This window comes from Rhinoderma darwinii, chromosome 7, assembly GCF_050947455.1.
Source record: "Rhinoderma darwinii isolate aRhiDar2 chromosome 7, aRhiDar2.hap1, whole genome shotgun sequence".
Classification (NCBI taxonomy): domain Eukaryota; kingdom Metazoa; phylum Chordata; class Amphibia; order Anura; family Rhinodermatidae; genus Rhinoderma; species Rhinoderma darwinii.
Window position 1 is genome coordinate 116,388,279 of NC_134693.1, and position 13,173 is coordinate 116,401,451.

The window sequence follows — 13,173 nt, forward strand, 5'->3', positions numbered from 1 at the left end:
GCCAGGCGACGCTGGTGATCACTCACCCACTCTGTGTTTGGCAGGGGGTTGATAGTATCTGGAACTTCGACATCCATGGCCAAGTCCGAAGGCAATTTGCCCTGACGGCCAAACAGGAGATAGTAAGGAGTGTACCCTGTGGAGCAGTGCACAGTGTTGTTATACAGGTACACCAATTCTGGCAGGAGAGTCGGCCAATCAGCCCTCTTCTGGGCCGGAACAGTTCTTAACATCCCAATAAGAGTCTGGTTCATCTTTTCACATAAGCCATTACCTTGTGGATGATAAGCGGTAGTTCTCAGCTTCTGACAGCCATAGAGGGAACACAACTCGTGGAACAGTTGAGACTCAAATGCGGAACCACGATCAGTCAGGATCTTGTCCGGACAGCCATAGGGGAGTACGAAATTCTTCCAAAAGATGGCAGCGGTGGTCTTGGCAGTCAGGTCTTTCACTGGCATAGCTACCACGAACTTCGTATAGTGGTCAATTATAGTTATAGCATAAGTATACCCAGTGCGGCTTGGTTCAAACTTGACATGGTCAATGGCTACCAGTTCCAGCGGTCTATGACTGATGATGGGGTGAAGTGGGGCTCTCTGGTCATGACGCTCTCCTCGGCTCTGAGCACAGTTGGGACATTCTCGGCACCACTTCTCTATGTCGTCTCTCATGCCAATCCAGTAAAATCGTCGGCGTATGGTATCTTCCGTTTTATGAACCCCAAAGTGTCCCGATCTGTCATGGTAGGCTTCCAAGATGGATTTGGAATCTCGCCGGGGTACCACAATTTGATGTAGACGCTCACCCGTTACTGGATCCAGGGCAGTCCTCTGTAGTAGACCTCTGGACACGAAAAGTCGATTCCTCAGTCTCCATAGACAAATTAATTCCTGATCAGCTTGACCTCTACGTATTCGGTCCGGAGTCCTCTTCTGAAGAAGGGAAGTCTGCAATTCCTGTAGGTTTCTACTCTCCCGTTGGAATCTAGCCCACTGTCTGGAATCTTGGGAGCAGTCAGGAACATTTGGTTGCGGATGTTCGTTTCGCTTCCTCTGAGCGATCACCGAATTCTGGGTTGCAAACTGGGCATAGAATGTAGGCATCTCTACCTCTTCCCATTCATCATTACATCGGACCGGTTCTTCACCCACAGGCAAACGGGATAAGGCATCGGCATTCACGTTGGACGCACCAGTCCGGTACTTGATCACAAACTGATAATTCGCCAGTCTGGATGCCCATCGCTGTTCAAGAGCTCCCAGTCGCGCTGTATCCAAGTGGGCCAGCGGATTATTATCCGTGAAGACGATGAAGGGTGTTGCAGCCAGGTAATCTTTAAATTTTTCGGTCACTGCCCACACAAGGGCCAGGAATTCCAGCTTAAAGGAACTATAATTCTGGTCGTTCCGTTCAGCGCCTCGAAGACCTCTGCTGGCATAAGCGATGACTCTCTCTTTCTGGTCCTGTACCTGCGACAGGACGGCCCCCAATCCCTTCTGGCTGGCATCAGTATACAGCCTAAAGGGTTGGTTGTAGTCAGGATATCCCAGGATAGGTGGTTCGGTTAACAGCTGCTTCAGCTTCTGGAAAGCGGCTTCATGGGCTTCAGCCCACTCAATCGGGATCCTTCTCTTCATAGCTTCCTTGGAGTGACCTCTCAACAATCCCTGGAGGGGTTCTGCAATCTGGGCAAAGTGTGGGATGAACCGTCTATAATACCCTGCAAATCCCAAGAAACTTCTCACCTCCTTGACTGTGGTAGGGGCTGGCCAGCTCTTTACTGCTGCTACTTTGCCTGGATCAGGAACCACTCCTTCTGCACTCACGACATGGCCTAAGTAATGGACTTCCGGCTTCAGGAGATGACACTTGGAGGGTTTCACTTTCAGGCCATATTTGATGAGGGTTTTGAGGACTTCTGCCAGGTGCTGTAGGTGTTCCTCATAAGTCTTTGAGTAGATGATTACGTCGTCCAGGTACAAGAGGACGGTCTCGAAGTTTTGGTGACCCAGGCAGCGTTCCATCAGCCTCTGGAAGGTTCCTGGGGCATTGCATAGCCCAAAGGGCATACAATTAAACTCGAACAACCCCATGGGAGTAGTGAAAGCAGTCTTTTCCCTATCTTCGGGAGCCATAGGTACCTGCCAATACCCGCTGGTCAAATCCAGAGTTGAGAAGTAGGCAGCAGACCCCAAAGCAGTCAGGGATTCTTCAATGCGTGGCAGGGGATACGCATCCTTGTGAGTGATATTATTGATTTTGCGGTAGTCCACGCAGAATCTAATGTTGCCATCCTTCTTTTTCACCAGGACTAGGGGTGCAGCCCATGGACTGTAGCTCTCCCGAATCACATCTGCGTCCTTCATTTCCCGAATCATTTTCTTCACTGGCTGGTACATGGCTGGTGGAAGGGGACGGTACCTTTCTTTGATGGGTGGATGGACGCCTGTAGGGATGGTGTGCTCAATGATAGTAGCCTTCCCAAAATCCATAGGATGTTTACTGAAGGCTTGTTGATTGTCTTTGGCCACCATCAGGGCTCCTTCGATCTCCTCTTCGGTAGTATTAGCATCGCCAACATGGATCTCGGTCCACCAGGGTTTTGTTGTCATCTCAGGGGTAACTTGATTCTGGGTAGCTTGCTGGAACACTGTAGTCTCAGGGCTCCAGACATCTTGGAAGAAGACCTGTGAGAGCTTAGCAACTGGACGGTATTTACTCAGTACCACAGCCGTATCACCAATGTTCAGGAGGCGAATAGGTACCCTCCCATTAGAAACAGTCACTAGACTTCTGGCTGCTAGCACGGTCGGATGATCTTCCAGAAGAAGAGGTTCCACAAGGGCCTGGTAATCTTGACCTTGCAAACCTGGACGAGCTCGACACCACAGAATGGTTTCCGTCTCTCGTTCCAGAGTCACTGGTTGTGAGTCCATGATGCGGGCACGGCAGATCTCACCCTTTTCATTCGTGAACCTCTGTTGGGCATTCAAGAGACGGATAGCATGCTGAATTGCATTTTGATTGGAGACAGGGACTGTAGAAAGTGCTCGGTGTAGGGCATCTAGCATCTCTTCATAGCAATTCCTAAGAACATTCATGCCCAGCACCACTGGTGGAAAGTCATCATCCCAGACGTTCACTACAATTACGCCTTGCTGGGGCAGTTCAGTTTCTCCCATCTGGATCGTGGGTTCCCAGTAGCCCCGATGGGGTATCGATTGTCCATTACTGGCTACAATGTTAAGCCACGTGTCTGGGGGTTGTATCAGCTGGTCGAGGTCCCAGTACTTCTCAAACCAACTTCTCTGCAGAGTGGTGACTTGAGAGCCAGTGTCCAGTAAGGCCGACAGTGGGATCCCATTTAGGTGGATCGTAATCACTGGACACTGCCCAATGTACCGGGGAATCCATTCTGGTGTTGTGGGACCTATTGGTCTTCCTCCCGAGGGGCGGTCCTCTGCCTCGGGGGATTGTCGTTTAACTGACGACATTCTCTTTCAATATGGCCAGCTCTTTGACACCTACGACAAATGGGTCTTCCGGTGGTATCAAATCTGTCAGAAGAGCGTCTACCCCAATTCCGGTAACTTCCCCCTTCTGATCGGTTACTGAACCTGTTGCTGGAGTAGCGGCGGCTTTCGTTCTGGCGTTGCTCCATATCTTCCATTTTCTGGCACATTTTACTGAGGCTCTTGGTGAGGACAGCAATTTGGTCCCTCAGTTCACCAACTGGATCTTGAGCTTGCATGTGAGCACACTGAGCTAGTGCAACTTGACTTCCCGCTGCTGTAGGATGATCTACTTGCGACTCCGTAGGAGTCTCTATGGAATAGGGGAAAACTTTGGCTTGAACCGCTGCGGCTTCAGTCCCCAGGATTCTAATTGCGAGCTCTTTAAAGTCCAAGAAGATACAGCTTGGGTTCTGGGAGGCCAACATTCTGAGCTGACTTTTAAGAGCTTCAGATGCAGCTCCTTCAACAAACTGCTCCCTTAAGGCCTTGTCAGCCTCTGCAGCCTCTAAGGGTTCTACTTGCATAATTGCCCGCTGGGCCTCCTGCAGGGATAAAGCAAAGTCTCTCAATGACTCACCGGGCTGCTGCTTCTTTCCAAAGAACCTCATCTTGAGCTCTGCCACAGTCCTTACTTCAAATGTGGCACGCAATCGGTCCAGTATCTGTTCCACTGTTTTTTTCTCTGTTCTGGGCCAGGATTTCACTTCTCTTAATGCTGCGCCCTCTAGTTGTCCTATCAATATCTCAACCCTCTGGTCTGTTGAGACAGGATACAAACGGAACATGGACAGCATCTTCTCTTTGAATTCCCTCAGGGAATGAACTTCGCCTTTGTAGCGAGGAAACCATGGTGCTCCAAAGTAATAGGGCATAGTGAGTGGCATCACTTGTGCTGTTGGAGGTGACCCACTGGGGCTTGGAGAGCCGTTATCTCCGTCATCAGACATTTTCTGCAATAAGTCCTACAGTAACCCCTAGCAACGGGTGTTCAATTTCAGGCTATGCACTAAGCCTCTTTTCCGGATATCTTTTCCGGTGTCTCTACACTGTTAACTGCCACTTTTTACTTTAAATCTCATTTACTGGCCTATTCAGGCACTCACCAGCTTTCTCTTAGCTGCTCCGCTGTTTTCGCGGGTTCTGTTGCGCAGTTCCTTGCCACTTCCAATATGGCGGCGACTTGGCGGGAAACTTTTATTACGGCTGTAGCGAAATGTCTGTAACTCTGCTCCGGCTGTGGCGCATCAGCGCTGACTTAGTTCATAAGGCACAGAGGCCATAGAGATCCTGTTCGTGACGCCAAAATTATATGTGGTGGCCCGTGGGTGGCGGGGGATGCAGGAACCCAAAATGGTGGATACTGGGCTCTCTCTGTCTTGTGTCACGGTGGTATTTTGCCTTGCAGGCCTTCCCACCTCCCAGGGACACACACACAGTGATGAGGGGGCTGCACAAGATGATGATGATGACTGTTGTTTCCCCCGGGGCACTCCCTTGGTGGCTGACTCCTGTCTGGTGTTATTTGGGGTGCCCTTGGTGTAGAGTGCAAATAGAAGACAGGAGACGGTGGTGGCAGTTAATCAGGAGAGCTTGCATGCACACTTTTACTTTTCAAGATGGAGATTGTACAATACAAATATGTCATCCAAATTCAGCTCAATCAGTGTAGCCCAATGCTAAATGCAGGAGTGCTATTATCTCTCTACTCACAGTCTCTCTTTCTGGACTCTTCTGGCTCCTTGAGCTGTTATTCCAATAAATCTCTTTAGGCCTGTCTTTCTCTGTAATCCGAAAATGGCTGAACTCAGGAGCACCTTCACTGTGCTTCCTGCTGCATCCACTCCTAGCTCACCACTCCCCTCACTCACTCTAACCACTCCCTAATTAACTCCTCCCAGCTTCTGTTACATTATAGAAAACCACTCCGCATAGGCTGAAACACAATGTCATAACATTTCTGGACCTGTAGATGGCAGCATAACACAACACATGAAGACAAACATAGTTTTCATAGTAGTGCTCCTGTGGGACACTACACATGGCGTTGCAAAATGGAGTGATAGCCTTCCTTATTCAAAATCCCTTTTACCTTGTACAAATCTCCCACTTTAACAACACCAAAGCAACCCCAGACCATCACATTACCACCACCATGCTTGACAGATGGCGTCAGGCACTCTTCCAGCATCTTTTCAGTTGTCGTGCGTCTCACAAATGTTCTTCTGTGTGAACCAAACACCTCAAACTTCGATTCGTCTGTCCATAACACTTTTTTCCAATCTTCCTCTGTCCAATGTCTTTGTGCTTTTGCCCATATTAATCTTTTCCTTTTATTAGCCAGTCTCAGATATGGCTTTTTCTTTGCCACTCTGCCCTGAAGGCCAGCATCCCGGAGTCCTCTTCACTGTAGACGTTGACACTGGCATTTTGTGGGTACTATTTAATGAAGCTGCCAGTTGAGGAACTGTGAGGCGTCTATTTTTCAAACTAGAGACTCTAATGTACTTGTCTTGTTGCTCAGTTGTGCAGCGGGGCCTCCCACTTCTCTTTCTACTCTGGTTAGAGCCTGTTTGTGCTGTCCTCTGAAGGGAGTAGTACACACCGTTGTAGGAAATCTTCAGTTTCTTCACAATTTCTCGCAAGGAATAGCCTTCATTTCTAAGAACAAGAATAGACTGTCGAGTTTCACATGAAAGCTCTCTTTTTCTAGCCATTTGGAGAGTTTAATCGAACCCACAAATGTAATGCTCCAGATTCTCAAATAGCTCAAAGGAAGGTCAGTTTTATAGCGCCTCTAAACAGCAAAACTGTTTACAGCGGTGCTAACATAATTGCACAAGGGTTTTCAAGTGTTTTCTAATCATCCATTAGCCTTCTAACACAGTTAGCAAACACAATGTACCATTAGAACACTGGAGTGATGGTTGCTGGAAATGGGCCTCTATACACCTATGTAGATATTGCATTAAAAACCAGACGTTTGCAGCTAGAATAGTCGTTTACCACATTAGCAATGTATAGAGTGTATTTCTGATTAATTTAATGTTATCTTCATTGAAAAAAATTTCTTTCAAAAATAAGGACATTTCTAAGTGACCCTAAAGTTTTGAACGGCAGTGTAGATATCTAGACCCCTTAAGGTAATAATCTAGGTGTGTAGTGAGTATTTTGACTCCACAGATTTTTGCTGAATTTAATGCAAAGCGGTTGAAAAAAAAATCCACTTTTTCCACAAATGTATAATTTTAAAGACAGATTTCTTTGTAAAGCGAACATGAGTGTCACGTTGGGTTCATGGACACACTGGGCCATACTATCTTGGCGGTATGGCAGCTGGCCAACAGGGCGCAGGTCTAGGTCTACAGTTTGTATAGGGTACCTGTGGCAGCTCGGACATTAGCAAGGCAGGCTTGGCTGGGACTAGGCAGCGGGTAGACGTCAGGCGTGGGGTAGCAGGATAGGCATAGAATACAGCACAGCACAACTACAGCACAGCACGGCACTTGACCAGGATAGCACGGGATACAGGATACAGGAAACACTGGGAACTGGAAAACATTGGGAGATCATTTGTATAGACAAACTAGGAAATGACAAACAACGCTCAGGCATTGAAGCAAGGGGTTGGGCCCCTCTTATAGTCCAGGCCACTCATGGGCTGATTAAAACATTAAAGTCCGGTGCGCGCGCTGCCCCTTTAAGAGCGGGCACGAGTGTGCGCGCGCTCCCTACGGGACCTGGCCGCGGTGAGTGCTGGCGTCTCCTGAGGAGGAGACTGGGGCCAGCGATCACAGACCCATGGCTGCGGCCATCAGGGGGAGAGTGAACCTGACGGCCCGTAGCCACGGACATGACAGTATCCCCCCTCTTACGCCCCCTTTTCTTGGGGCCAGAAGGATAGGTGCATTGAGGTTCTCCTCTGGCTCCCAGGACCTCTCTTTAGGACCAAACCCCCTCCAATCCACCAAATTAAAAGTCTTTCCTCTCACTCTCTTGGTGTCTAAGATCTCCTTAACTTTGAAGGTGTCTGAAGGGCCGCTGGAGGCAACCGCAGGGCTAGGAGTCTTGGTAAAGTAGTTCAGAAGCACTGGTTTCAGGAGAGAGACATGTAAGGAGCTGGGGATCCTGAGGGTAGGAGGCAGCTGAAGCTTGTAGGCGACAGGGTTGACCTGCTGCAGGATCTCGAAGGGTCCAAGTAACCTGGGGGCACCCTCAGTCGAATATTCTTGGAGGACAGCCAGACCTTTGTGCCAGGAAGAAACTGAGGAGGTTCTCTTCTCCTTGTGCCCGCCTTCTGTTTTATGAGGTCGACCGCCAGCAGGATGGAGGATCGAGTCTGCTACCAGATCTGCAGAAAATTCCTAAAAGCCATGTCAGCAGCTGGTACCTCGGACGTATCAGACACCGGGAGAGGAATTTGTGGGTGTTGGCCGTAGACAATGTAGAACGGTGTCTTCTGTGTGGACTCGCTGGTGGGATTGTTGTATGACAATTCAGCCCACGGAAGCAACTGCACCCAGTCATCATGCTGCTTGGAGATGAAGTGGCGTAAGTAGTTCTCCAAGATCTTATTGATCCTCTCAACCTGGCCATTGGACTCAGGATGGTAGGCCGAAGAAAAGTCCAACTTTACACCGAGTCCGCAGAGGGCTCTCCAGAACTTCGAGGTGAACTGAACTCCCCGATCAGACACAGTATGCTGCGGCAAGCCGTACAGGCGTAAGATGTGTTGGATGAACAGCTTGGCCAGTAGAGGAGCAGAAGGAAGACCGGTCAGAGGAACGAAGTCCACACCACCCAGACAGCACTGCATCCAGCAGAGAGAGGCAGGTCAGTAAATAAAGGTCATAGGGCACAGGCAATGGCTGGAGCAGGCCAGCAGGTCTGGAGTGAGCAACCTTGTTATCTGGACATACTGAGCAGAAAGAAACAAAGTCCAAAATGTCCTTGGGCGGCGTGGGCCACCAGAAATGACGGGCAATCAGATCTCGGGTCTTACGGGTCCCCGCGTGACCTGCCAGTCTAGAGGAGTGTCCCCAGTGAAGGATTGTCCCTTGGTCAGCCAGGGTAGACGGCAGGTCTCGAGCCGCAAGTTCATCTTTAATTTTTAGCAGACAGTCCATGCCAGAATGTAGCCACCAGGGCCACATAATTCCACAACAGTTCTCCCGCCAGGGTGCGGAAGTGGATGGCGTACTCGCCCACAGAGATATCTCCTTGGCGTTGGTTCAGCAAGGAAGCCGCTGCAGAGGAGACTCATCCAGGCTCCTTAAAAACCATGCGAAATGTCCGGAGGAACCCCTGGAAGTCACGGACTGGGGAGGAGACTGGGGCCAGCGCTCGCAGACCCATGGCTGCAGCCATCAGGGGGAGAGTGAACCTGACGGCCCGCAGCCACGGACATGACAATGAGAATGAAGAAACACACCCCAAAATCTATCACCCTGTTTCTCCTGTGTTCAAAAATGCCCCCACTTAGGACGTAATCCATTGCCTGGCTGCATGGTGGGGCACTAAATGACGGGAACCACCTCTATGGTTTTCAGGACATGGTTTTAGCTTGAATGACTCATAGGCCCCACTCCTTCTTTACAAAGGATTTGAGCTGGCAGAACGATGTAACACCCCCAAAAGTGACCCAATTTTGAAAACTACATTCCCTAAGGTATTCATCTAGGGGTGTAGTGAGAATTTTTTTTGGTGGGGGATCTTTCCCTAATGGTATTCATCTAGGGGTATAGTGCAAATTAATTTTTTGTGATTTTGGCGTTTTTCTTGCCTTCCAATTTATATGTGGGCTATAGTATAATAAAAAGTGAAGTGAAAAAAAATCGATGGATTGGATAATAAAATGGTAACGAAAATGAATAAAAGGGCTAAAAATTTTTTTTAAAATCTAATTATTAATTTAGGGATGTATGGTACACACGGAAACATTCCCTAGCACATGCGCAACATTTCTTTTCGGATCAGCTTTTTTTTGGCAGTAGGGGGCACTTCGGATGGGAAATGTTGTCCTGGAACAATTCTGCTGGCTTGACTAGATGTTGCCATCCCTCCCCTCCCCTGGGTCTGGTCTCCAAATATAAGATTTTGAATCACTTTTTCTTGGTAAGTAATATAGGATCCCTGGTTTCCTGCCTTTCTAAAAATGACAAACGAGTTATATAGGGACACTTGGATGAGGTGAACGGACAGTTTTTGTACCCTATCCGGGATTTCCGGACAGCATTGCTGGGCTGCAGCATTTGGTCTGCAAGGTCCACCCCACCCATGAATTTATTGTAGTCCTGTATGCAAACAGGCTTACAGACGGTACGTCTTGTCCTGCTGCTGTCTGGGTGAATCTATATAGTTTTTTTTGCAGACAGGCACCTGAGAGGGGTACGCTAATGTAGAAATTAGCCACATACAAAATGTACCCCTTATTCAAAGGAGGGTGCAAAAGGTCCCAGACAATTTTTCCACTGCTGTTAAGTGAAGGAGGGCATTCTGGAGGGACAATTTGGGAGTCTTTCCCTTCATACACTCTGAATTTGTGAGTGTAACCTGAGTCACTTTCACACAGCTTATAAATTTTTAACCCAAATCAGGCCCTCTTGTTTGGCCAAAATGATTGCCTGAATGGTATACGGCCTTTGAAAAGGACCAGAGACTACACGGCAATATTTTTTTCTGGGGTATATGTCTCCGCAAACTTCCCATTTACAAAATGTAAAAGTGGCCTAATTTTAAAAAGCTGGTCATGGCTGGGGTCACTGCAGGTAGGGCAAATAGTTCATATAGTTAATTCATATAATCACCAAGAGATGAAACCAACACAAGTGTAGTTCAAGTCCAAGAGCACAATGACATCTTTTCTATGGAGATGCAGCATGTTTCCTGTGATGAGCTGGTAGGAGATCTGTGGGGATTGTATCACCATAGTGGCTTCCCTGCTTAATGTGATTGTCACCGCTTAGAAAGAGAGTCCAACATTACATTTTAGGGAACTGAAGTTTAAGCAACTATCAAATATATCAATGTTTTACATGTCCTGTCACTTTTTTCCAACACAGGATCTAATCCAGTACATATGGCGGCACGTTCCTTACACTCTGTATTGTGTACATATTATACAATGTCCTGTCACCTACCACTGGATTAAACGCGATGTCACACAAATAGCGCTGTGAAGGGTCGGATAAGTGAATTGTATACACTGTGGTAAGTTGCAGCCACGCACTGAACACACTAATAAATACCAGTCACACTTATGGATTGATGTTAAAGATTTATTTATGGTTTTTGTGGATCAAAATATATGATGGTAAAGATGATGTTATACAAGATCCAGCAAAAACAATGGAAGATGTCACAGTATATACTGTAGTATCAGTAAGTGGTGGGAAATCTGTATTCTAGAGACACAGGAAGAGATGACATGTTCTTCTGTTCTGAGCCTGGTCTTCTGGGTGACATTGATGCCCTGGTGACCACATTGATGTCTCTTCTGTGACCGATGTTGTAGAAATGTTAAGTCTCGCCATTGTAATACTTGTAAAATGGCGGAATCTGCCCTTGGTTGTTATTGGCATTGATGTTGATGTTCTGTTGATATCTGCTGACTTGTTCTGGGGGAGAAGCACACAACCCTAAGAAATATTCATCATTCAGGCTGCTTACCAAATATAGAGGGGACACGTCTAGAGGAACTTACCTTTCTATCAGCAACGATGGCGTCTCCTCCGGTCACACGGAGCACAGTTCTCGCCAGATATATTGCGGAATTTATGTTTATGCTGCAAGAGAAATATTTGCTATTAATGCTCTACTAATGTGTTTCTTGGCAGGCACAAAATATAGAAGATGTTTTATTGTGGATTTTCCTATTTGATCCTGGCGGTTACACTACAAACCTTGAAGATGGTTGATCCAAGCGGTGGGTTTGATCTAAAGCTTCGCTGTTCAGGATGTTACAGGAACTTTCTGATGTTCTAAAGTTTTATACACCTGAGATGGTAAATGTTCCTTAGGAGTCCTGCAAGATGCCAAGTAATGTCTTACATCAATAACAATGTTCCTTGTATCTATCATGTTTGCTTAGAAGCTAATGCACCATAAAATATTTTTGCCATCTATATTTCTATCCAGGTGGCAGGTTCCTTTAAGAAACTACTATTGGGACAATTTATTAACTTTTCTATGCCAGTTTTTTAGCGTAGGAAAGTTACAAACAGCACAAAAGTCACAAATTGCAGTAAAAATTGGGACTTTTGCCGTTTCTACTGCTCACGGCACTTTTCTAAATAACTAAGCAGCACGTAGGAAAGGGGGAGAGCCACCAGTGGCCTGAGAAATTGATCAAAATTTATGGCAGAAACTGGCGTAAAATATGATGCAAATCTATGCATCTCATAACTACCGTAGAGTTCTCTTTCTTGCGCACAGACGATCAGAGTTGCGCCTAATTTATTAAGGAGTGCGCTTGTTAATTAATTAAGCACATTTGACTCCAATTTTGTATTCTATTAAGACTGGTGTATGAAACACCAGTCTAAATAAATTCCCCCCAATCTATTTTACTATGTACATTCATACAGCCTTCACCTAAAACCCACAACCTTCATTCAGAAATGAAAAAAGTGTCTGAATACAAGTTGATTGAAGTAGAATTAAATTACTTATTTACACATTATTTATGTTAGTTGATAAAATAAATTACAGATTCAGAGAAAAACTTAAGAGATGGAAGAACATTCTCACAGCAAACATAATAGACAAGTACAATGCTCTCACCTTATGTGCTGTAAGGACATGAACAGACGCAGCTACTTTTTTTGTCCTTTCCTACAAATGCCCTTCAAATAGATCTTGCGGTCAAAGGGTCCACCAGCCAATGGGATGCTGGAATGAGAAATATATTGATGTAAGACATATGATAATGTTAGCAGGTAACCGCACAATAATTGTTTTGTTTCACATCCTAGATTACTCCAGTACTGTCACCCAGGTATACAGCCACCTACCCCAAAGTGTGAGCTCTGGCTATAAGGCCCATATAGTAATGGCGGCTACTGAAAGGATCATACCAACAACATGGAGGAAATCATGACTTACTTATCTGAACCAGGTCTGAGCTTTACTTCAAAGATGCCAAAAACGGGTCGGTGGTCTGTGGTCTTCAAAACAGGTCAAGAATTGTATCTCAGGACTGGCACATCTCCCTCGTATTGGCTTTTAAACAACACCCTGTCCTGTAGAGGTCATAAAAATAACAAATATCATCAGTGAAATCCTATTATAATTTATTTATAAACTGGACAGCATCATAGACTGAAATATTGGTCCTCTTTTTGTAAAATTCCCAAATATTGATACTTCCTTGCAAAGATTCAATAAACTAAATATCCTTGAGCTATGCTGGTCGAGGACATATTACACTGGGACATTGTGATGACAAACTCACTACATGAAAGTAAAATGGACTGGATGCGTTTTTCATAAGAAATTACTCTTCCATCTATAATAACAATTCATTACATTGAGGGGGAGGGGTCATTATATGATGGGTTAATGATGGGTTGCTGCTGTATTGTCCTTTCAGACAGAATTTTCCTTGCACTGGATCAACGCAACTACAATTCACAGAACCTGACTCTACTCCATGGAATCT

The 13,173-nt window shown here is 46.4% G+C and overlaps 1 long non-coding RNA gene across 1 annotated transcript; it reads right to left on the minus strand.

The window, feature by feature from the left end:
- Positions 1 to 11,422: 11,422 nt before the first annotated feature.
- On the minus strand, positions 11,423 to 12,697 carry LOC142657352 (uncharacterized). Its single transcript, XR_012849906.1, has 3 exons — positions 12,618 to 12,697; positions 12,297 to 12,404; positions 11,423 to 11,538 (listed from the first exon to the last, which is right to left on the minus strand). It is a non-coding gene; the product is annotated as an uncharacterized LOC142657352 (long non-coding RNA).
- Between the last annotated feature and the right edge of the window lie 476 nt (positions 12,698 to 13,173).